The 25,086-nt window shown below is 42.4% G+C and overlaps 1 protein-coding gene across 5 annotated transcripts in view; it reads right to left on the bottom strand.

Annotated features, from left to right (window-relative positions):
* Positions 1–20,866, bottom strand: part of Ppm1b (protein phosphatase, Mg2+/Mn2+ dependent 1B) — a 69,619-nt gene extending 48,753 nt beyond the window's left edge. For 3 of the 5 annotated variants that reach the window (XM_021149987.2, XM_021149985.2, XM_021149988.2), the window contains exon 1: positions 20,464–20,551. The gene's annotated coding sequence lies outside the window, so the exon portion shown is untranslated. Of the gene's footprint in view, positions 1–20,463 lie in introns of all 5 variants that reach the window. The other 2 variants (XM_029471623.1, XM_021149981.2) reach the window with 2 other exon arrangements.
* Between the last annotated feature and the right edge of the window lie 4,220 nt (positions 20,867–25,086).

Below are 25,086 nucleotides of genomic sequence, written 5' to 3'. Positions count from 1 at the left end.
ATATATATATATATATATATATATATGAAAGAATTTGACAAGTTTGAGGAGTAATTAGGAAAGTTAGAAAAGCAGGGCACTAAGGAACAACTATCAGAAGCTACCACTGTGACTCCTCTCCCTTCTCTGGCAGAATTCCCAAAAGAAGGAGATAAAGAGTTAGACTTTGAACATGAGAGAGAGAAAAAGAGAGAGAATAGGTTTCATAAAAGCAGTTGTCCCCTGTTCAGGACCTTTTAGTAAAAGGAAAATGGAAATAAGCTATTTCAGAGCTCTCCTAGGGACAGGAGGAAATTGGGAGACGTCCTGCTTCCTCTCTGGCTCCTATGGAAATAGTCTTAGTTCTGGTTAGAATATCTCGGTCCCTTTGAGACATCAAGTTCTATTCCCTGTCTGTCTACTGTCTGTTCTTGGTGCACCAATTTGTCCATATGTCTGTCAATTTATGTTTGTTTTGTTTTGTTGTTTGAATGGTTGTTGTTCTGTGTTTCATGTTGAAAAAAATGGTTAAAACTTTATCTGCTGGCTGTCCATCCTTTGATTTAGTTTAACTTGTTTAAAAGGTAGTCTCAATTTGCACAGCAGAAACTGATGCTACACTGCACTGTGGCTGGGAGTCAAGTACAGCTGGAAAAGCCCTGCTAGAGGCTGATTATCTACACAAGCAGCTCTTAAAGGGGCCAACAGCTTTTTGCTTGTAATAGAAAGTTAGCTTAAAATCGTTAACTCAGGGTTGGAGTCATTCTAAACAACACATGGCATGAGCCAACCCAGAAAACAGGTCTTTATAAAGATACTTCTAAATTGGGATAATATTTTGTGTAATTATTATTCTAGAAACTAGATTTATAAAGGATAGAATTTAAAACAATGTCTCTTCAATGAGTTATTCAATGCTTCTAGCACTACAGTTATAAAGAATGTTTTAAGTATAAATCTTCTTAAGAAAGAATGTCCAAAAATTAGAGGCATAGACAGATAGTCGAATTGTTCCCCTGGAATCTGTCCTCACTGCAGAAGGGATAGTCCTTGGGCCAGGACTCTGGCAATATGCTCAGCTTATATTTGAGTTAATGCAAAGCTCAGAGCAACCTCATCGAGGCTTGTGTGGTGTTTCTTTGGTTTTGCAAATCCTGGTAGCGAAGTTTTGGGACTTCACCTCTACTTGCCTCCCGAAAATTATTTTTAAGGAAAAAAAAAAAAACAAAACATTATTACAGATCTATCCAGGTGTTGTTCAAAATAAAGTTCAAACTTAAAATATATGAATTGTCAATGAGGCTGTGGAACTTCTAAAGGCATTGCATTCTGGCCTGCCTACTCCATATAGAATAGAGGAAGCTTCTGTAATCAATTGTTATCAATTGTAATCAAACATTGGCTGCTTATTTTAGTTATTGTATCTCAATGTGCCCACAGCAATTCTTTGGTAAAAGAGAACATTAATGTGGAATCATCTTTCTTCATCTCCAAGTAAAGTTTTAACATTCTATTATGAAGCTATTGTGGTGTTAATCAAGAATTGTAAGATAAAATCATGTAGATATTTTTTTAAAAATCTTAAAAACCTGATGCCTATTTCTTGCCTCAAACAGCAATTAAATTGGTTATTGCAGAATATTGATATTTGGTCTCTTGCATAGTAAAATTGATCATCATTATACAAAAGGTAAGTTGTTAAAAAATGGCTTCTATGCATGCTTTTGTATTTCCTGTAAATTTATGCATGCATCCCATAAAGAACACCTCTACTGTATTTATAAACAGCCCTTCTATGGGAGAGAAGTATATGTGATTGGATCACATGTTTATTCTTTTGAGTTTTCTCCTGCTTCAGCAGATAATCGAATTGTGTGCTGTAGCCAGTGTTTTGATATCTTGAAAAAAATCAAGCAGGTGAAGACAATCATAAAGAATATTATAAAATAGCAGTAGATTTGAAAGATTGTTTCTTTCCTATTCCTTTGCATCCTCAGGACTGTGAAAGATTTGCTTTCAGTGTTCTTTCTATTCATTTTAAAGAGACAATGAAAAGGTATCAATGGATAGTTCTTTCTAAGGCATGGCTAACAGTCCTACATTATGTCAAAAATTTGTGGCACAAGCCATTCAGCCTAATAGACAGCAATAATCAATAATATACATTATACTTTACATGGATGATATCTTATTAGCAGGGAAAGATCCCCAGGACTTGCTTCTATGTTATAGAAATTTACAACAGGCATTATCTGATAAAGGATTACAAATACCTCCAGAAAAAGTACAAATTCAAGATCCAAGGTAATTAGTTATTTAGGATTTAGGCTTGCAGATCAAGCTGTTTTTCCTCAGAAAATAATCATTTGCAGGGTCAGGGCATTGTTGAGCATGCCCGTTTGACCATCAAAAATACCCTACATAAACTAAAAAGAGGGGAATTGTACCCACAGAAGGGATCCCCCAAGAATCTCCTCCAGCATGCCTTGTTTGTCCTCAATTTCCTGAATTTGGATGCCCATGGCAAGTCTGAAGCTGATTGCTTTTGGCACCCTGAAACGACAAAGGACTATGCTAAGGTCTTTTGGAAAGATCCTCTCACATTCAGATGGAATGGGCCTGACCCAGTCCTCATAAGGGGTAGAGGCTCAGCCTGCATCTATGATACCAAGGCAGGAGCCGCCAGATGGCTGCCAGAAAGATTGATAAAAGCAATTAATAATGAAAAAGAATCCAGGGAACCAATCCTTCCCTGAGAACTTCTATTTCTCTTTTTTCTTTCAGAAAAGATGAAGGTAATCGGAGAATGGGGAACTTTCCTGTGGATGATTCTCCTGTGCCAGTGGGTAACTATGATAAACACTGCTAACAGAGGGATCACTTCACCATTTGCCTGGCGCTGTTTTATGACAGAGAATTACACCAAGAATGCCAAAACAAAAAATCAGGGCCATCTTTTAGCTACAGCTGACTGCCCACCTACAGGATGTTGAAATCCCATATTATTAAATTTTACAGGACTTATGGCCTTATCTGGAGAAACTTCTCCTGCTTTATGCTTCTTGTATGATCAGTTCCATTCTTATTGTAAAAAGGAATGGATTGAAGAAAGTGTGGGCTGTCCCTATCGCTCCTACAGAATTCATAGTTAGGTCCCTAAGAAATTCTGAGGTTATCCTTCAGCAGCCTTATAAAAGTCACATTTTTTTTCCTTTCTGCCACAGGATATACTTGGGTCATATGGGAACTTTGGGATTTCAGATGGACTTCACCTGTGAAAGGAGCTATCTATAAGACATAACATTCAACCTGGCCCAGCAGATGAATATATGTTTGGAGCTCTCTTGTTCAAGTTCAAACAACACTCCACGTTGAGATACAGAATAAAGAAAAGGAGCTGAGTACACAGCTCTCCACATTGTCCACACATCACCCTTTTTCCTGGCTATGTCTCTTAAGAGAGGGCCTGATACTTGCCAATATTACTGGATTAAGAAATGTCTCAGCCTGCTTCCTTTGTGCTGCATTAGGACGTCCTCCATTGACAGCTGTCCCTTATCCTGTTCCTTTAAATATGTCTGGTGCCAGTCATAAAACTTTTTCCCCAATTTTTGAAGTATCCTTGGTTTTGACCCCTGAACAAAAACAATTAAAATTCTGCTATAATAGTCTCGATGATAAATTGTGCAATCACACTAGCTTGCCTAGTCAGGATCTGATTGCCCCTGAAGGGTTCTTTTTTTGGTGTAATGGTACCCTTACTAAAACTCTCTCCAAAAACATAGATAAAAAATTGCTGTGTCTTCACGTGACCCTAGTTCCTCAGTTGACCTTGCTAACTCCCGCTGAGTATTTGACCTGGGATAGCCCCCCAGATATTAGAATCAAGCGAGCTGATTTCCTTCCTGCAGTGGCCGGCATCTCCTTAGTAACCTCTGTTGTGGCTGCAGGTTTGGCTGGAGGAACTTTAACCCATTCTCTTCTCACCACCGCCAAATTATCTCAACAATTTGCATTGGCAGATGAAGTCTCCCTTGAGTCATTAGCTTCTTTACAGAGACAATTAACTTCCCTTGCCCAAGTTGCCTTACAGAATTGAAGAGCACGATTTGCTGACTGCTAAGGTGGCACCTGTCTCTTTCTTCCAGAAGAATGATGCTTTTATGTAAATGAATCAAGTGTAGTGGAAACACGAATCCAACAGTTACATAAACTTAAGTTGGAGCTCCAGAGAAAACAGTTTTCAGCCGCTGCTGATAATTGGTGGAAGTCCTCTATGTACACCCTCTTGATGCCCTTCCTTAGACCTTTAATAAGCATTTTACTATTAGTATCTTCGGGGCCTTTTATTTTTAATAGAATTACTGGTTTTATAAAACAGCAGATTGATTCCTTGGCATTGAGACCTTTGCAGATTCATTATCATAGACTTGATTTGGCTGACAGAGGCCTTGCTGAACCTGGGGTTGATAATTCTCCTTCAGGAGCTGCATAGGATTCAGACATGGGCATACTGGTTCTTGATAAAAATGAATCCAGTACGCAACCAGCGTGGGTTGCGAGGTTAAGCACCGCAGAGGAAGGTCTAACACAGACCGTCTCTGAATTCCCCCCATCTCTGAATTCCCCGTGAGACAAACCTGGTTTGCAAGGAGGTTGGTATCTGTTTTCAACCTTATCCTAAGGATTTTTCTAAGTCTCTGCCTCCCCTCCCCAAAACATACCAAGAGCCATGACTGTGGGTCATGACAGTACCCACGGGAGGAATCAGGTCAATGCTTCCCCCCCCACCCCCCGCTGGTTAACGCCCACTCATCCAAAGATGAGATGACTACTGATCACCCCAGTTACGTGGGGCCTTATTGAAAAATAATTAAAAGGGAGGAGATGCCGGGAGCCATGGTCTCAGCCATGGCCTTGTGGATATTTTCTACCTTACATAAACAATCCTGAGAGAACATTAGTGGTCATAACAGTAAGAATGTTTATGGGAAAAGAGGACACTGTGACCGTTGGTTCCAGGAGCTGAAGATTGCCACCTGACCTTCAGAGAGCCCCTGGGCTCTTCCCCTCCTCCCCTGGAGCCTCCTCTTGCTTATGCTTATATTGCCACTTCTGAATAAAGTTTTCATAGTTTGATCAGTATGACTGACTTGTTCTCATTCTTCATGTCTCTTCTCCCTCCCTCCCTCCCTCCCTCCCTCCCTCTCCCTCTTTCTCTCTCTCTCCCTCCCCTCCTCTCCTCTCCCCGTCCCCCTCCCCACCCCTCTCTCTCTCTCCCACCCTGGATCCCTGCTGATTATCCCTGCCGGGGACACCTAGAATCCTAGAATGTGGGAGTCTGAGGCAAGAGAACTGCTGAGAGTTGAAGGCTACCCAGGACTAGAGTAAGAATTTCTCCAAAGCAAGACTGACATCACTTGCAGACTGTATTTATCTTTTAATTATGGGCTTATGATTCTAAAGCTGTAAATTATAACTAATATGCAAAAATATGGATGAATCTCATTAACCACAATAAAAGGAAATGCATGTCAAAATTATATACTGGCCATTGGAAGAAGGTCAGAACCACTGACTGTTACCCAGAGCATCAGGGTTCTAACTCCCAGCACACACATTAAGCCTCACTTCCATTTCTAACTCCAGTTTGAGAGGATCGAACACCCTTTTCTGGCCTCCACAAGTAATGTATGCACATGGTGTGCATACACACACAGCTAAAACACACACAAAACAAATTCTTTCTTAAAACTTTTAGTATATACTATATGATTTAAATAAAAAAATAAAAACAGGCTAAACTATTACAATATATGGAAATCAGGAAACCATAAAATGCCTATGATAATCTGGATAAAATCTGGATAGAAGCCAGACAAACTAACATGTCTTCTTCATTAACAGTGACAGGACCTAGTGGCAGGCTTCATAAAACAACACAATTCTGAAATGGTGGCAATGACTTGAGATTCCTACAATGAGTACAGAATAGATAGGTCATACTTTAAGAAAATACTAAATTTCAGTTAGGGATTAGTGCAAAATGAAACCCACTCCTCTTTATCCCCAGATGCAGGTACAAATCTATAGCCCCAGTTAAAACAACAACAAAACTAAACAAAACAAAATCCCTGATTTAGTCTTTGACAGCAACTTGAAAGAGAAAAGAAGTGTATGTCTGGTGGCAACTATTCTTCATCCAGGCAGCTGGATTAAGAACATGGTGTGTAGGGGAGGGACTTGTTTGGAAGCATGTAAAAGACAAGTAAGCCGACTAAAACTGACTGTATCATCAGAGGAGAAGCCTGAAGAAACAAGCTCTGGAACAGTGGTTCTCAGCCTCCTAATGAAGAGGCCTTTACTATACAGTTCCTCACAATGCGCTGGCTGACCCCAACCATTCAATTACTTCACTGCTACTTCCTAACTGTAATTTTGCTATTTTTTTTAAAGAATCGTAATGTAAATATGTGACAATGCAGGATTATCTGTGACTCTGTGGAGGTCATGACCCACAGGGTGAGTACTACAACATCTACTAGTCAAAAGGTGGGAAAACTTAAGTAAAGGTTGAGAATCAGCAACCAGGAGTGTGGGGAAAGCCAAAGAAACATTTCCTGAGGACGAAGTGATCAACTGTCAAACCGCTCTAGAATGTACTTCAGACAGACAGACAGACAACCACACAACTAAAGCATTTACTCAATGCCCACAACCACCCTAGAAAAAGGGGGTTCACTGCATGCATGAACAGAGGGATGAAGAAATCAGAGGCACAGCTACCAAGACAGCAATCCAGGCCATCAAGGTCAGACCTCTTACCCCCCCACCCCACCCCCATCACATTCTCAACTGGACTAAAACACTCTCAGGATAAAGGTATTTGCCTCCCTTCTTCTTGGGACCAGTAAATATGTCCTCCTTCATATTTATGAAGCAGTAGTTTGAACCAGGCACTCCTGGAATTCCAACACCAATGAGAGATGGTTCAACATGAACGTCACGATGATTCACAAGAGGAAACCAACGCCATGTAACGGAACAAATGCTAAACACTACAAGTCAAGAAAACTCTCCTTAAATAAACCCAAAACAACATAATGAAAAGGTGGAAACTAGCCCAGGAAACATGTTCTAGCTAAACTCTTATACTTTTAAAAGGAAAAATCCTTTCCACCTTCACACAAAAAGAAAATAAAACTGGCATCAAACTTTGACAGCAATGTTCCATGCCATATATTAAAAGTGATACTTTAAGGCATGCAATCAAAGAAAATACATGTAGCACATTTTATAAATGATTTAGGGGAAACAATTTACAAATAACACGAGAAGCAGGATATTAGGATTGAAGAAAGGGTCTACTGAGGACAAAGGTGCTGTCCTGTTGGAGGGTCACTATGGCCATCAGCTAAGAATCCATGCCTGCCGTTACACTACTAGCTGTAAAAAGCCAAAACTGTCAGATTCTTTGTCACCAAAGTCCATTTTACTGGGTTAAAAACTTGCAGATATACCCAGGTATATCCTTGCCTTTCATATTACCCCACTTCCTCTCTTGAACAGAAAACAGACCAATTCAATCACCAGCTCAAGAGCTTACTTCAATTGATTTAACTCTGGCCTAATTCCTTAAAGCCTCAAAAGTTTGCTATTACCTTAAAGATGGGGGACTGGGGTCGGAGAGGGGCAACACTACAAACATGGTGACTTACACATGTAATCCCAGCACTTGGGAGGCTGAGGCAGGAGGACTGCCACAAGGCTCAGGCCAGTATGGGCTACGGAGATCATCTCAAAAAATAAAACATGAGAACAAGCCAGGTGTAGTTGTGCACACCTTAATTCCAGAAGCTCAGAATGCAGGGGCAGACAGATCTCTTTGAGCTCAAGGTCAGCCTGATCTACAGATTGAGTTGTAGGACAGACAGCTAGGGCTAACAAAGAGAAACACTATCTTGAAAAACCAAAAAAAGAAAAAGAAAAAAAAAACCTTATAGATTATGTCCCAAATCTATCATGGTTATACAATTGACAAGTGAATAAATAAATGTTTAAAATAACTATCCTTTCACATAGCACTTAGTGAATCCTTGTGTTTCAAGCTGGGTTCTACTATATTTAAATATTCCTTTAAATTACTTTATTTTTGAAATCTTCTCAATGATTTCTGAAACCAACAAACCCACAAAAAGACAGGAAACAAAGAAAACAATACTTTTAAGCAGATGTGAGCAGAACATTATGGGGAGTATGTTTGTGTATGATTCCACTTATCTGATTTTTCTTCTTTTCTGCCTGCTTTACTGTCAAAGAGGGTGAGTTTAAATGAAAACTCTAGGTATTAAACATGAATCTAAGTGTGCAGTTCCACTCCACTGTCCAGCTTATCCCTGTTGCTAAAGTCTTACTTGGGCTTTGACCTCCGACCTATTCGATGTATCACTTCAGGCGTGGTTTGATGAGTTCTCACAACGCGCCTGTGTCCTCCTACCAACTCTCATGCCTCTCAAATACCTGCACGCCTCGTCAAGTCCATCTCCCTACCCGAATTACGGCAGTCAGTCGCCTGCTCTTAGGACAGTAGTTCTGCAATGAAATCGTATGCAACACGCACTCCTTGTGTCTGGGTTCTTTTATTTCACTCAGTATATCTGAGATCCGTGTACGCTATTATCATCTGCTTTTGTTTCTTCTTAACTGCCTTCATGGCTTTAGATTTTAAAGAGACTGAAGCAGAGTCTCCAGAAAGTAGTTTAAGGATAAGAGCCTATTAGGAGCCTGAGTATGTACATTAGTAGTTTAATTATTTTAAAGAAAAAGAATTCCTTCCCTTGCCCAGAATTGAGACAGTTTTCTGCAGGTAGTCATACTGAGCTAAAGTGATGTTGACATCTGCATTTAACTGCTGGATGAGAAGACAAATGCTCACGCTACTTTGGACTTTGCTATGATTTTATGCTTGATTTTAAAGGGGGCCAGAAATCACCGTTTCCATCTGAGCAAGCCTTCGCTCGCTCACTGCCTCACAGTTTTCAGTGAGAATGGCAGTGAGGTAAGCTCGCGGCTCTGCCTGACTTCCAGCTTCACCTCCATCGGCTCCCTCCAATACAGAAAGTATAAATTATAAAGAGCAAGTTAAGGGCAAGCAAAGGTTTCAAAGTCTTCTGGAAAAAAATGTAATTTCTAGGCCTGACTGTTTTAGTGCTTTGTGTAAAAGGAGTGAGTAGAACAAGAGTCTGCAGTCACAGTCTGATAACACAAAAGGAGTTTGCCTAGGAACACCACTGTATGAGTTCCAGTGTGTCCACCCCCATGACATTTATGGTTCAGCCAAAATTGACTTCTGCAACCCCTACTTGGCTTCATAGATCGAATTAAGTTTGAATCTGTTCAATTACACTGTAATAAATAAAATTCTCACCCAAACAATCTGCTACTTCAATCTACCCACAAGTATTAATGACCAACACTTCTTGTAGCCCAAAGCAGAAGTCATCCCTTTCCTGGGTACAAATCCCACCACGGCTCTTCAAGTCCCCACCTCCCATGAGTGCTGTTGCTGCAGTGTCCCTTTCCAGCCACTTGACTGCCTTCGTCTGCCCTTTCTCTAGAATCTAATGCACCCACGACTTTTGTCTTCTTAATACACACTCTAAATGTTCCAAGGGAAGATGTGATGGCTTCTCATGTCTCAAATAACAATAACAAAGCACCCCACTAAATACAAAATAATACCTAATCTAGGTTAATCCCAGTCTAGGTTAACCAGAACCTAGCCTCTGAACTGCAATGGCTCAGCCCTACGCAGGGATACACTCTGGGCATGCCCACTTCTGTCTCCTTGATCTACTCAATTCTCTATTTAACTAGCCAATGAAAACAACAGCACCCCCACTCTTTACCCTACCCTTTCACTACTTCCCTTTAGCGGCTCACTCGCTGCAAACAGAGGGCACACTAATCAATTCCTATCACCTGCTCTTTCCTGATAGACAGACATAAAGTAGCCCTTCCTAGCCCCTATTAGTCTTGCCTGACAGCTGTTTCTGAGACTGCTGGGTTCTAGACCAGAATCCATTCAGACTGGCTCTTCTTAGAGATCCTTAGGACTAAAGAAAAACAAAGCAATAAGATGAAGAACAAATTAAGGAATTTCTTTAATGAAAAAAAAAATATAGTTATAACAAAATCACCTTGCTCTCCCACCTACTAAACACTATATTAGCTGAACATTCAAACGCCATCATTCTAAGCACCCATACTTCAATGTATTTTAAACTACTTGGGGGATTTTAAACTATCTTTTGGTTAAAATCTTTAATGGCATCATTTTATAGAGGCACACAATCCTCAACAGTGCACAATAAACACCTGTATTTTGCAAAGTAGTCCTGTTCATATATACCTACAATCATTTTTTAACCATTTTCTAAAAAAAAAAAAAAAAACCAAGAATATAGAAAGTTTGACAAGTGATAATGGCAAACACACAGAAAGGGAATTATGGCCAAAGCCATCTGAGAACCTTGACCGGCCCCGAGCGGTAAGTAAACACCCTAATAGAAAAACACAAAATTAAAGCCGCAAGAAAATAATCATGTTCACCACTTTTGGAGGGACAAAAGAAACTTGAAATACCAAACAGACAAGAATCCAGAGCTATGCTATGAAGCACAGTAGCCACCAGCCATATGTAGCTAGTGAGAATTTGAAATGATTCCAGTAGTCAACTCCAATTCTTTAAATTCAAATATATAATAGTTGACTCCCATAATTTGTCCATACAATATAATTCTGGAAAGATACACTAATTTCTTTTTATATATTGATCATGTCTGAAAACATTATTTTTAAACAAATACCTTGTAATAAATCATCAATAAACTACTTTATAGACTTCGGTGTGCCCAAGTCTTGTGACAACCCTGTATTTAAAAATTAAGCAGGGCTGGAAAGATGTCTCAGTGGTTTAGAACACTGGCTACTCCCCTAACAAGTGGTAGGGGGGCTGGCTCAGTCTCTGTTCCCATCCATTGGATCCCCTTCCCCCTAGCTGGACTGCCCTGTTGGGCTTCAGTGGGAAAGGATGTGGAGGTGAGGTGGCAATGGGGGAGGGGATTTATAAGCCTGGGACTGGGAAGAGAGCATGGGGGTGGGGGTGAGAGGTCATGGGAAGCCTGTGATCAGGATGTAAAGTGAATTTTAAAAAAGTAAAAACAAACAAACAAAATACAACTACTCTCATAGAGGACTTGGGTTCAAATCTCAGCATCCACAGAGAGGCTAACAATCAGCCAAACTCCAGTTCCTGGGGATCCAGCACCCTCTTCTGGCTAGCATGCATGTGATACAAGATATAAATGCAGGCATAACATCAATACACACAAAATTAAAAATTAAATAAAATCATGTAAACAAAGAGTGGCCAAAAAGCAAAAATAACAAACAAACAAACAAACAGAAAACCTGCACTAGAGGATAAATGCAGATGAGCAAATACCCTCAACGACAGACAAACTTACTTTAGAAAGGCGTCAAGATAAAGACTAATATAGAAATCTCGGTCATTACTGACTCTTGCAAACATTTACTACCCTAACAACCTAGATTTTGTTTATAAAGCAAAATTGAGAACTTGTTGCAGAATATTTGATCACACTGTGTACCCCAAGATTGTGTTATTTACTGGAAAAACCCTGTTTCTAGTTGTGGTGTGGCTCAGTCCTTAGCACACACCTTTAATCCCAAACAATGAAGGTAAAGTTCGTTTGTTGAAGGACGCACCCATCTTTGAAAATGATGTCTAGTTGAGGGGCAGACAAAGTGACGAATCAGAGAAAGATCTGACAGAATGAATCAGTGATGGAATACTCCCAACTCTCCTAAGGAAAGAGAGGAAAGAGAAGGAGAGAGAGCAGTGCAGGGGAGAAGAGGCAGTTTTACTGGGAGAGTTTTACATAGACAGGATCAAGAGAGGACAAGCCAAACGCAGGTGAATTATGAGGCAGAAGGTTACACAAAGTTAGTGAGGCCAAGCAGGGCAATTCTGTGACAAGTGAAAGAAGCTAGTTTGAATCAATCAGCTTGGAAAGGAGTTTGAGCCTGAACAGCTGAGTTGAACCAGCCAGCCAGAGTTCAGAAAGAACTAGAAAAGGAGAGCTTCCTCAGCAACAAGTTTCAGAGGCTGACAACATTCTAGGCCTAGAAGCTTCTAGGCCTAGGCCTAGGTTAGCAGACTGAGGCAGTCAAAGCATCAGAGATGACAATTACATCAGGCAAATAAAAGTTACTTTTACAAGAACGATTATATATTAAACTAGAATTTGTTCTTACACCTTACAATTTGATTCAAGACACTACTGACCAATTGAAACCCAGTTTCCCCAAGTTTAGGCTCACCAACCATTAAAACTTTAACTTAACCAAATAAATGATAAGAGGCTGGGTGTGCAGCTCAGTACTAGAATGCAAACTGAAGACCCTGAGTACTTGCCCCATCACCCCCTCCCCAAAACAGGAAACGAGAAGGTTTACTTAGATGGAATTACCTGGTCTCTTATGTCATAAGTGAAACCAATGCTTATTTTTATATTGTAAATAAATACAAGTAAATTCACCTTAAAGTTAAAAACTTGATTCACTGCAACAATGAGGATCACAAAATCTTACTCACAAATGAAAAGATCATCATGACTCAAAATAAAAACAAAAACTCACATCTTTCAAGCTTAGTGTGCAATGCTTGTATAATCCCAGAAAAAATCTTTACCAAACTGTATCAGTACACAGAACACTGGAACCCTGTGGCTACAAAAGGCTCAAAGCAAGCACCTGCTTCTCAGGCAGGAGTCCCCACTCCTCACACAGAAAAAGCAAAACCACCACAGGTAACAAGCCAAAGTCATGAAATTAGGGGAGTGGTGACAACAGACAACCTGAGGACAGGAAACTAAAAACAAATTAGAAGCATCAGTCATCCCTTAGCTGAATTGTCAAATAAACAGCTAGAGAACAAAAGTAGCAGCCACGAGTCAGTATCAGTATTACATTAATCATTCAACTAGGAACAGAAAAGAACAAGAGCCTTTCCCAACACAAGTAACATTCATTTTACAGACATTCCCAGGCCCATAGTCTACCTTTTGTGGTGCTGAAGATCAAACCAGGGCCCTAACCTAGCCCCATCCCTTACTTGTCAACTGACCCACTGAAAGTGCTGTTCCTCTTCTCACTAGCCCACCATTTCTCCCACTCTCCCCTCTAAAAACTCTCCTCTTACAGGGCTGACACTGAGAGGAAACACCTAGGGTCTTAGTGTGAGGACTGACGGTCTCTCTCTGGGTCTCGTTCTAAACTGAAATCAACGCTGCTCTTAAGCACAATTTCCCCTTCCCTAACACACTCCACTTTTTGTCCAACTGTTCAAGAACTCTTCCTTTCCTTTTGTAAAACTAGTGAAGCCCAGCAGCAGTACAAACCTGTCGTCCTAACTACGTGAAGGACTGAGGCAGGGGATCACTTGATTCCATGGCAGCCTAGGCAACAGTGAGAACAAACAGAACAACCAGTTAAGTTCTGATCAGTTTTAAATGTGTAGAGAAAACATACACATGCTGTTTGAAAGCAACCCAAAAGGAGTGCGGCTGTGCAGAGAACCAGAGAGTCATTGGCTCTCTTGAACAGAAGATCTACTGGGGTAGGGATGGGAGTGTCTCTCTTGTTCATTACAACCTGAAATAGTACTGTGCACGCACATCATTGAACCTGAGTAACAGAGAGCTATATATTAAATACTTTACCATGGTGACCGTTTTACACCTCTGTAGGTTATAGCCTAGAGTAACTGAAAACAACAGAAACTATCCCAAATATTAAACTTGTATCATTTTGGGTTAATTTTTTCTCAACTATAGGAAAACATAAAAGACTACCTACATTCAGTAGAAAAACCAGGCCCTTACCTCAGAGGTGAATGTTTAACTTGGGGTAGGAAGACCTATACCACCCGGAGAGATTAGATACCCTCAAGCAACATAGTAATGCCTATGTTTTCCAACTCCTAAGAATATCTATTAACTGCCCCTTTTCAATATTTGGAGCACTTACACAGAATCAAGAAAATGTGATTCTATTTAAGAGCCAATGATAGCAGCCTCGAGCTTAAAATACTTTGAAATCCTTCTTTTTTGTTTTCCAGAGTGATGGGATTAAAGGCCTGTGCCACCAGGGCCCATGAGAATTCCTCTAAATTTTTTCATTCATCTATGTATCCTTTGTCAGTCCAGCTTCTTCTCAGGTACCCACCCCTATCAAAATACAAACTATCCACCTGCTTCACTCTGTCTGTTACATTACAAATCAGAGAATTTAACCAACTTTTTAGTTTTCATTTAAAAAATAAAACAGTTTTGCGGGGCATGGTGGCACACGCCTTTAATCCCAGCACTTGGGAGGCAAAGGCAGGCGGATCTCTGAGTTCAAGGCCAGCCTGGTCTACAGAGTGAGTTCCAGGACAGCCAGGGCTATACAGAGAAACCCTGTCTCGAAAAACCAAAAAAAAAAAAGAAAAGAAAAAAGTTTCTGTTTCTATGATACAATGTATTTTTCACTAACCATCTATTTTGTAATGAAGGTCATTCTGAATAAACAGAACTCACACTGCCCCGAGACAGATGTTCCCCTCCCTTCCCTCAGTAACTGGCTCCATTCCTAGAAGCCTCTTCAACAGCGGGCAGCACCCAAGAGCGGACCCTTTGCACCCAGTCCTGTTGGCAACAGTTGATACAAAGTGCGTTTTCTAAGTAGTGATGCTTCTGAGGTCAGGACGTTTAACCTCCCAGAAGTCAACTAAAGCCTAAAAACAATCTGGATGATACTTTTTGTTCATTTGACTCTTTTTGAAAAGAAGTCTCACTATGTACACAGACTGGCCTGGAAACCTGGCATTTCAAAATTCTTCAAAAGAAAACACTGAATCTACTCTAACCTTAACAATAAAGTAGTATTGTAGGGACTCCGTCTCGGAGTACACTAGTAATAAGAACACACACACATATACCAAATCAACTTGGCAAGTCATAAAAGTTTCAAAGTGGTAAACTGCTTTAAATATCACAAGCCTCTACTGTGTGAAGTACAACTGATCAAGCTATTAAGTTCTTGAATTATTAAGAGTAACAACATTTGAGCCGGGCGTGGTGGCGCACGCCTTTAATCCCAGCACTCGGGAGGCAGAGGCAGGCGGATTTCTGAGTTTGAGGCCAGCCTGGGCTACAGAGTGAGTTCCAGGACAGCCAGGGCTATACAGAGAAACCCTGTCTCGAAAAACCAAAAAAAAAAAAAAATAAAAAAAAAAAAAAAAAAAAAAAAAAGAGTAACAACATTTAAAATACCTACTGTTGCAGAGCTTATGGGAGGTTGAGGCAGAGGCGGAGGCAGAAAGTTCTCTATGAGTCTGAAGCCAGCCAGCCTGGTCTACATGGGAGTTCTAGAGGCAGGAGGGAGGGAACTAGATAGTGAGACTCCTGGACAGAAGAAAAACCCAACAAACAAACAAACAGACAGGTATGTGTAGATATGGCACTTCAGAAGTGGTTTATGTCATGACCATAATTCAGAAGCAAAATGTTTCTGTTAAAATTGGGGAAAAATAGCACTCTGAAATATGGAGGAAAAGAAAGTACGGGCTGGGCATTAGCACAGTAATGGATGGTTTGTCTAGCATGTACGGAACCTTGGGTTCAGTCTCACCAGAAAAAAAAAAAAAAAAAGAAAGAAAAACAAAACAGTGAGCTTCATGACATTCATGTTTTCTAGGATACCAGGTTATTAAAATAATTAAAATAATTAAAGGCGTGCGCCACCACGCCTGGCTCTTAATCCCAGCACTTGAGAGGCAGAGACAGGCGGATCTCTGAGTTCAAGGTCAGCCTGGTCTACAGAGTAAATTCTAGGACAGCCAGGGCTACAAAGAGAAACCCTGTCTCGGAAACAAACAAACAAACAAAGAAGTCAGTAAAAGGTCCTTTTCTCCTCACTGACCTAAGCGCCTGATCACACTACTGAAAGCTAATGCAAGGGGTGTTCGTTCTGGAAGGACTAGATCAGATCAACCTTCTCAGCTGAGGTTCCTGAAGGACACAGACTAGACACCCTTCTACCTGTAAGAAGACTTGAAAACATGCTGGGGCTGTAGCTCAGTGATAGAGTACTTTCTACTATTTCTCAGGTCCTAGGGTCCATACCATGAACACAGGAAATCGGGGAGACAGGGAAGGAGGGATAAGGTGATCAAGGGGCATAAACGTAGTGATTTCCAAATGACTCCCTAAAGATGCGGTACAGTGAGTTGAGAACACCAAAAGCAAACAGGAACCAGAACCCAGGTAAGAGGAGCACTCAGCAAACACCTGCCTAGCATTCACAAAGCCTTGACCTAGCTCGAGCACCCTAGCTCTCAAACCAGACAGGCCTGAGCACTCCAGTAACCCTAGAGCTCTCGGGAGGTGGAGGCAGAGGGTCAGAGAAGTTCAAGGATAACCTGAGATTTGAGGCCAGTCTGGAATAAAGAGACCCTGTTTACCAAAAAAAAAAAAAAAAAAAAAAAGAAGAAGAAAAGAAAAAGAAAAAGAAAAAAAGGAAAGTCCAGATTATGAGACTTTGTAGCTTTTTCACATGTACTCATTAACTGGTAGCAACTAATAAATTCTGTTCATTTAAGATGTTTTACACTCAACAAATATAAAACACAAAATCTAAATAGTTCCCAATCTTACTCTATCTTACCGTCACTGACTTACAGAGCAGCCGCAGTGTATGCAAAGTAGTCTAAACATGGACCTGGGGTCTGAGCACAGTTTCAAGAATCTTCTCTCATATCCTCAGCTAATGAATCCTCTGAATCAATACAACTCTGTTACCATTCTTGGCTATGTTACACAACAAAACTTAAAACAGCAGTGTTCAGGAGCTTCTAATTCTAACATGAGTTCACTAAGGTAAAAGATACGAGCTGAGGAGAGGCCTTGGCACCAAGTCTGACATCTAAGGTGGGTCCTCAGGGCTCACAGGGTTGAGAGAATCACCACAGCAGTGGCTTGAGGGCAGACCTATCCCCTCACTCTCACTTCTAAAATAAAAAAAGAAAACAGGAACAAGGAAGAATCACAGAAAACCTAAAACTATCACATTCTTCAAATCTCTTACCATTATTCATACCTTAAAATTACTGCATAAATAAATCCTATTAAATTTTAAAGTTGAAAAAATTAAAAAAAAAAACACAACCAAAATTCCTTGAATAAATCTGATACTACTGATATTTCTCCTATTAAAAAAAACAAACAATAAATCACCAAAATTGTATTTTGCAGAAAACATAAAATATGTATTCTAAGAAGTTAATTTTATTCATTTTAGTTATATTTTTTAACGCAGTCTTGCTCTGTGGCCTCTGGAACTTGCAATTATCTTGCCTCAGTGTCCTGAGTGCCAGGAGATAGGCCACTATTAGGATTAGATTATTTTACTCCTTTGTGTGCACGGTAAGGTTAAGATATACTTTCAAAGGATTACACATAACACATAAATACTCATGAAATATAAATTCCATAGGTTACACATCCAAGGTGGGAGGGAGAGAAAATTCCCACTCAGTATCAGATACAATAAAAGCGATTTACCAGCTCACTCACAAGGACACAGACCTTTCACTTCTGCCTCAGCTAATATTTAATAAATCTCAATATCTAAGTGATACTACATGGCAATTCAAAAGTTTCCACTAAAAATATGCATCATTAGAAAGAAACATTCTAACTTTCAAGGCTACTTTTTCTCATCTAATCAACCTATGAATCAAGTGCTCTTCGAAGCACATCCTTTAGGCACTATCGCATTCCTCTGGATGATATATCCTCTTAGGGGATTTAATAGTTGTGTGACTACTAACATAAAACTGAGTACTCACATGAGCACCCTAGGAACTAAAGCGGCTCTCCCTACTCCTCAAGTCTCCACAGACACCAGGCACCCAACGGGTGCTGAAGCTCTGCCCACCATTTACGACAAGACTCACCATACCAAGTTCAAGAAAAGTGGACAAATACCAACTAAAATATGAAAGCTCAAGTGACAACATACATGAGCATCTGTGAACACAAGGTACCAGGCAGAAACTGTCTTAGGAAGTTATGAGAGAGAATAACAAAGAAAATGCAACCATTAAACAAGCAAAAACAAAGATGGAAAGCTTCAGAAGAGAGAGTTCAGAGCTAACGCGCAATTAGAGCACTTGCTGCTCTTTTGGAAGACCTGGGTTCAGTTCCCCAAGCCAAAATGGCAGCTCACAGCTGGCTGGAACTGGTTCCAGGAGAGCTCCTGCCCTCACTCCCTCTTGGCCTCCACTACTAGCACCAGGCACACACGTGGTAGTGCAAGTGGACCATTTACACAATGTAAGCAAACACTCATGAAACAAATATAAAAAACAACTTTTTAAAATATGAAAAGAGAGGGGAGACAAGAATGGTGGTACACGCCGGGCGTGGTGGCGCACGCCTTTAATCCCAGCACTCGGGAGGCAGAGGCAGGCGGATTTCTGAGTTCGAGGCCAGCCTGGTCTACAAAGTGAGTGCCAGGACAGCCAGGGCTACACAGAGAAACCCTGTCTCGAAAAAAAAAAAAAAAAGAATGGTGGTACACTATAATCCTAAGAATCTGAGGCAGGAGGATTCACTTTGGGACCAGCCTAAGTAAGACCAAGGTCAGCCTGAATTCCATTTTGAGATCCTGTCTCAAAGAAAAAAACAAAAAACCTCTAACAATTGGGGGGGGGGGGACGGTATTTCGGATGTGTGTGGAGAGGACTGCCCCACTAAATGATAAACAATAACAAAAATTAAGTTCTTATGACGGCACACACTCTGTCCATTTGTAAGGATCACAAAAGCATTTTTTAAAGAAAAAAAAAATCACTAGCTGGGTGTGGTAGTATAGGCTTTCAAGCCCAGCACTTGGAGACCAGAGTATCTCTGTAAGTTCAAGGCCAGTGTGGTCTACACACCAGCCGGGGTTATATAATCAGCTCCCTATGCCCTGGTCTCAAAATAAATAAAATAATATCCTTTAAATATTATTGCAAGTTGAAGTCTACACTGGGAAAATTCTATAATAGAATAACCTCCATACTCAGAGATGATGTAGTTCAAAGGCGGCCTACAAAAGGAACACTGTAATTGCACAACAGAGAAAGTAACTGAAATAGTATCTATTAACATGTAGTGGCCATCGCGCAGAACACACTGTGACTTATACCCTCCTCACGGGACCACCTACCACTTCTCCATCCAGGCAGTAGGCTCAACAGAAACAGTTCCTGTGCTAATCCCACAGTAAGCTTCAGTAACTCTCACATCACAGGAGCTATAAACGTTTGTTAACAGAAAAAGAATGTTTTTCCCAAAATAGCCGCATAACATGAAGACAACCCAAATTCCCTAATAATCCCTTTATAAGACTCCTGCCAGTTTTATTTTGATACTTTAAACATGTGGGGCCTATTTTAAAAGTTCTGTGTGACTTACCAAAACAACTTCTTAGTTGTTTTTAAGTTTCCAAGTTGTTTTTAGAAGCGCTTGAATACTGATGAATTTGGGCAGCTATCAAATCCTTAAGAGGCAATTTTTTGCCAAATAAGATGGGCAAACGTCCTAGAGGTGCTAAAACTGGTATTAGAGGTCATGCGACTTTTTTAAAAAAATGAAGAAATGGCTCTAACATTCACCAAGCCCTTCATTTATAAGTTTATTTCAGGGTTCTTTTCACTCTATGCTTAATGATACTTTCTTTCCTTAAAGGCTTTTAAAGATAAAAAGTATGACCGACCACATAATACTGCCCAGTCTATTCTTAATGGAATTCATGTAAACTTGAGATGGAGTTCATAGTAATTTCATTTAAGAAGCCCATTGTTAAGCACGACACCCGAAATTTTCGGACCGTGGTTGGTGGTCAACACACAGACACGAACCCCCGAGTCTGGCTAAGAGGAGCAAGACAAACGGTTTAAAGCACAGGAGGGGGAAGGAGGCCCGGAGAGGCCCAGACAGAAAAACCAGAAAGATTTCTCAAGGAAGGAGAGCGGAGCGCAGGGGAGGGCAGAAGGCGACCCGGAGAGCGAGCCACACCGAAAGGTGTTTTCCTGAGCGGCGGGCAGGACTGGGTGAGCCGCGGCCTTGGGGTGGCCCGCGCGCCCATGGGCGCTGCCTGCACGCCGCGGCGCGAGGGGAAGCAGCGGACTTCCACGCGCCCCGGCAAACTACTCCCTCGCCGCGCCGCGCCCCGCGAAGCCTCGAGCGCAAGCGGAGGCGGAGGCGGCAGCCCAGGCCCGGGGCCTAGCCCGGTGCTCCGAGAGCAGGCTGGATGGACGGACGGACGGACGGCCGTTCCCCCACTCGGCTGGGCGCAAAGCGGCCTTACCTGGGGCGAAGGTAGAAGGCGAGGTCTCGCGGGCTCGCCCGCCACACAGCCGCCCGCGGCCCCCGGCTTTCTCCCGAGACGCGACACCGCCTCCGCCGCCGCCGCCGCCGCTTCGCCCTCGGGGGCTCGGCCACCGCCGCCGCCCGAGCTGTTTACACCGTCCGGCCCCTCACACCGCCGCCGCCGCCTTCTCTCCAACCCAGAGCCGCTGCCGACTCGGCCGCCGCCACCTCCTCCGCCGCAGCCTGATCTCTCTGGAGCATCTTCCAGCCACCGGACACGGAGAAACAGAGACTCCAGCCGCGCCGGCAGGAAACTCCCCCGCAACTGCCAGGGGGGACCAGGCGGTCAGAGCACCAGCGGCTTTTCCGCCATTGAGCAGCGGCCGCTCCGCTCCTTCTGCAACCCCCCCCTCCCCGCACCGCCGTCTTTCCCCGCCCCTCCTCGGGCTCCGCCCCCTAAGGGCACCCATTGGGACGCCGCGTGTGTCACCGCTGCCCTCGGTTTGCTGAGAAGCCTGTCAATCTACGTTCTCCCGCCCAACCTGGCCCCTAGTATCTTCTGTGCTTCTCTTTCCCCGCCCACACTGCCCTGCCTCTGAGTCTTTAATTTCCCATTGGGCGTCAGTGCCCACCTTTAATTGGCAAGGTCAACTATCCATCAAACACCGCCCACCAGTGAGGCCCAACCCTTCATTACCATGTACTTTATTCAGCCCCACCTCCGCCTTGCCCTAACTCCTGACGTCACCGACCTGCCCACCCTAGTAGCCATAGGTAGAGTCCTCCGTCAGTCAAATTACGCCCCAACTCGAAGACCGATATCCTTTTCTGATTGGTTCAAGTGGCGGCCTGATCCTCCGACTATTGGCTTCCTCTACTTGTCCGTCACGAAACCAATTTCCAAGTCCGTCACTTCGGCTTTTTTTAAATGAACGCGCAAAAGTATCCTAAAAGGGATTGGCTAGTGTTCGTAGATGGCCAAGCCCCGAGTCTGCGGACCCTGCAAGTTCTGACCTCTACGCTTCGCGGAAAACGAACACCATAAAGAAACCAACGGGCAGTCCAGTTATAGGTGGAAATTGGTCCCACCCGGAGTGGAGAGAGCCGGCTTCTGATTGGCCAGAGAAGTGCCCCTAGACCCTCATTGGAAGAAGTGGCCGCCTCTCTTTGGCATAGAGCTGTGAAGGGAGAGCACAGAAAGGTTCGAGAAAGGGCCTGGAGAGAGGCGTTGTTTTGCTTCAGCTACGGGTGGGGCGCACGCGAGAGTGCAAAACTGGGCGCGTAGGGCTCTGGGGAGGTGTTGCAGGGAGGGAAAGAGCCCGGATGTTCCCTAACAATGAAATCATCTCTGACCAATCAGAGCCTCATTGTTGGGATACCTGCATGACTTGTCTCCAGCGGGGGAGAGTGGGCGGGAAGTTGAGAAGGCTGAAAAGCCACTTGAGAAAATGGGACAGGAGATCCCTTCGGGATGATTTTGCGATGGTTCAGATTGTTCGTTCGTCTTCGTTACCTCGACCTCCTGCCTTCCAGCCCCTGGCAGTTCCGTGTTTTGTTTCTGAGTCTGATTTTTAAAACTCCTATCTAGGCTCTTGACATTCACTAGGTCATTCCTTTCTTAAAGAGCACCTGCATTTTGCTAAGCGTGGTAGGTAGAACTGGAGATACAAAAGTAAGGCAGGCAGTCCCAGACTGGGGATGATAGGTAATCATTAACGTCTGCAAAGGGTAATGATGACATAAAGGAGTCTCCCTCTGGACATGATTACTCGGAAGGCTTCACAAAGCCCGGGAGAAAATGGTCATCTAGTAACTACATTGAGCTGGAAAGTGAACCAGGTTAATCCTTCCAAATCAAAGTGTAATGGGGCACTTAAGCGCTCACCTGAAGAGATTTTAAACACGCTCGTGCTGATATTTACACAAGTCTTTGAAAGACGTTTTAAATCTTATTCATACTTAGGTATAAGTGAGTTGGGACAATTTAGGTTTAGACCGACCTAAGGGAGTGCAATTTCAGCTTTGAAAAGAAGGACATACTTCTGAAGCAATTTCCAAAGTGAAAGTGGCGGAAATAAAACATTTGGTTGCAATTCAGATTTCTCTGGAACTTCAAGTTTAAGAACTCTGTCTTAAGGTTTCTATTGCTACCATAAAACACCATGGCAACCAAAAAGCAACGAGTAGAAAAGGGTTTATTGGACTTACGAGTCTACATTGTAGCCCATCACTGAAGGAAGCGGGACAAGAACTGAAACCTGCAGATAAGAGTTGATGGAGAGGTTACTAGCTTGTTCACATGGCCCGCCCAGCCCACTTATAGAATCCAGGACCACCAGCTCAGGATGAATGGGCTGGGCCCTCCCCCATCAATCACTACTTAAGAAAATGTTCTACAGGCTGGCCCACAGCCAGATCTTAGGAATGAAAGTTTCTCTCCTCTCAGATGTCTCTAGCTTGTGTCAAGTTGTCATTAGAATCTAGCCAGCACATATGGTGTTTTTTCAGGATAGTGGGCAAACAGGTACCTAAAATTAGAATCACCTGAGGTTCCAAGCTACATCCATGCCTACAAAATCCAGAACTCACTCTGGGGATAAAGCTCAGTACAATGAAATGTTATTTCATTTATTGTGATTCTGGAGATTGAACGTGGAAAGAGAATTTTTAAAGGCAGTCTTTGGGTGCTGGAGTTTTTTGTTTTTTTGCTTTTGGTTGTTTGGTCAGTTGACTTTTTTGTTTGTTTGGTTTGGTTTGGCACACCAATTCTTAGACCCTATGACTGAGAATTGGAGACAGCCATAAAAATTTCTTTCTCTGATTTTGCACACTGTAAGTGAGCTTCAATAAAGAAAAGAAAGTAAGCCCCCTTTAGTTCTGACTATCCCTTCAAGGGGCTTCATTACGGAATCAAGAAGGGTTTAATTACATTTAGTGTGTGTGTGTGTGTGTGTGTGTGTTTGGAGTGGAGGTCTGAGGGCAATTAGTTCTTGCCATCCTGTAGGGTCCCAAAGTACAACTGAGGCTATTAGGCTTGATTATAATCTCCTATCCCTGCAGAGCCATCCTCGACAGCCTAGGAATTATTTAAATGACGTACAGAATATATTTTCTTAAATCACACCTTTGCTTGGAACACCTTATATTAGAGGATTGAAGGATGGGACCAAACCTGGGTGCTGGCATGAGAAGCACACACACCGCCGCTCCAGCTCTGGGTTTTTGGGGGTTTTTTTTTGTTTTGTTTTGTTTTGTTTTTCACAATAAGACATCAGGGCTAGGAAGATGGCTTTGGTCATAAAGAGCTTGCCTTGAAAGCACTACAGTCAGGTTTCCATCCCCAGAACTTTAATAATAAAAAGCTGAGTTTGGTAGCATAGGATTGTATCCAAGCACGGGTGTGTGTGTGTGTGTGACACAGGATCACTGACCAACCAGCCTAGCCTAACAGAGGTGCTTCAGACCATGAGAGACCTGATTCTTAAGAAACAACACCCTAACCCCACACCCTATTACACACATGCTTTTGCACACGCATGAAAATAAAATATCAGATAATCACATTTCCAACAAATCTGGATGGTCTGTACGTTCGTCCTGGGCACAGTGCATAGCAGTACCTAGTCGAAGTCTACATTGCAATGGGAATCTTCGTATGTTCTTAAGAACCTCTTACCTATTTGCTATGTCCATTTGTGTTCCTGCTTCATATAAATTACCAAACTTCCTTGAAGTACTTTGGTGTTGAACTCCAGGTACCCTGAGTTGAGTTACATTGAAATACTGGGTTGAACATAATCCTCACAGATGATAAGCCAGCACTCTACCACCAGTGACTGGATATATTCTACTACTGTCTCTCTCTATATAAAATTTGGTAGAGTCGTTACTTATGCACAGAGTCTTGAGTTCAGTCCCTAGCAACACATAAGCCATGTGGTGGTCCGCACCTAACTTCCCAGCACCTGGGAAATAGAAGCAAGAAGATCAGTAGCTGAAGGCTGGCCCTGACTGCACAACAAGAATCCACAGAAGCCAGGCAGTCGTGATGCACCTTTACTCAAAGCACTTGGGAGGAAGAGACGGGTAGATCTCTGTGAGTTCAAGGCCAGCCTGATCTACAGAGTAAGTTCCAAGATGGCCAGAGCTACATATAGACACACAGAGAAACCCTGACTTGAAGGAAAACAAAACAAATCCACCTAGTTGGGTACTAAGACAGGCACTTCTGACCTTCAGACAGGGTCTTCTTGTATAGTTCAGGTTGGAACTTGTTACATACCCAAGGCTGGCCTCAAACTCATAGCAAGCCTGCTGCTTTGTCCCCACAAGTGCTGGGCTTCCATCCATGATCCACGATCCATCATGATGGATTCTCTTTTCTTAGCAGCGTTCAGCCCTCAGTTTCCTTAAATTTTTTTCCCTAAAAAAGCTTCAGCATTTGCAGAGGAAAAACACTTACAATTGGGGGATGTATGTCTAGGTGCGTGGACATTCAGCAAGAGGTGATCTATACTGTCAAAATATTACCTGAAAATTGCATAAGAGTATAGGTGGAACAACAATATGAACTAACCAGTACCCCAGAGCTCTTGACTAGCTGCATATGTAGCAGAAGATG

The sequence above is a fragment of the Mus caroli genome, chromosome 17 (assembly GCF_900094665.2).
Source record: "Mus caroli chromosome 17, CAROLI_EIJ_v1.1, whole genome shotgun sequence".
Classification (NCBI taxonomy): domain Eukaryota; kingdom Metazoa; phylum Chordata; class Mammalia; order Rodentia; family Muridae; genus Mus; species Mus caroli.
The sequence above is the reverse complement of the archived record's forward strand: the minus strand, read 5'-3'. Positions and strand labels throughout refer to the sequence as shown.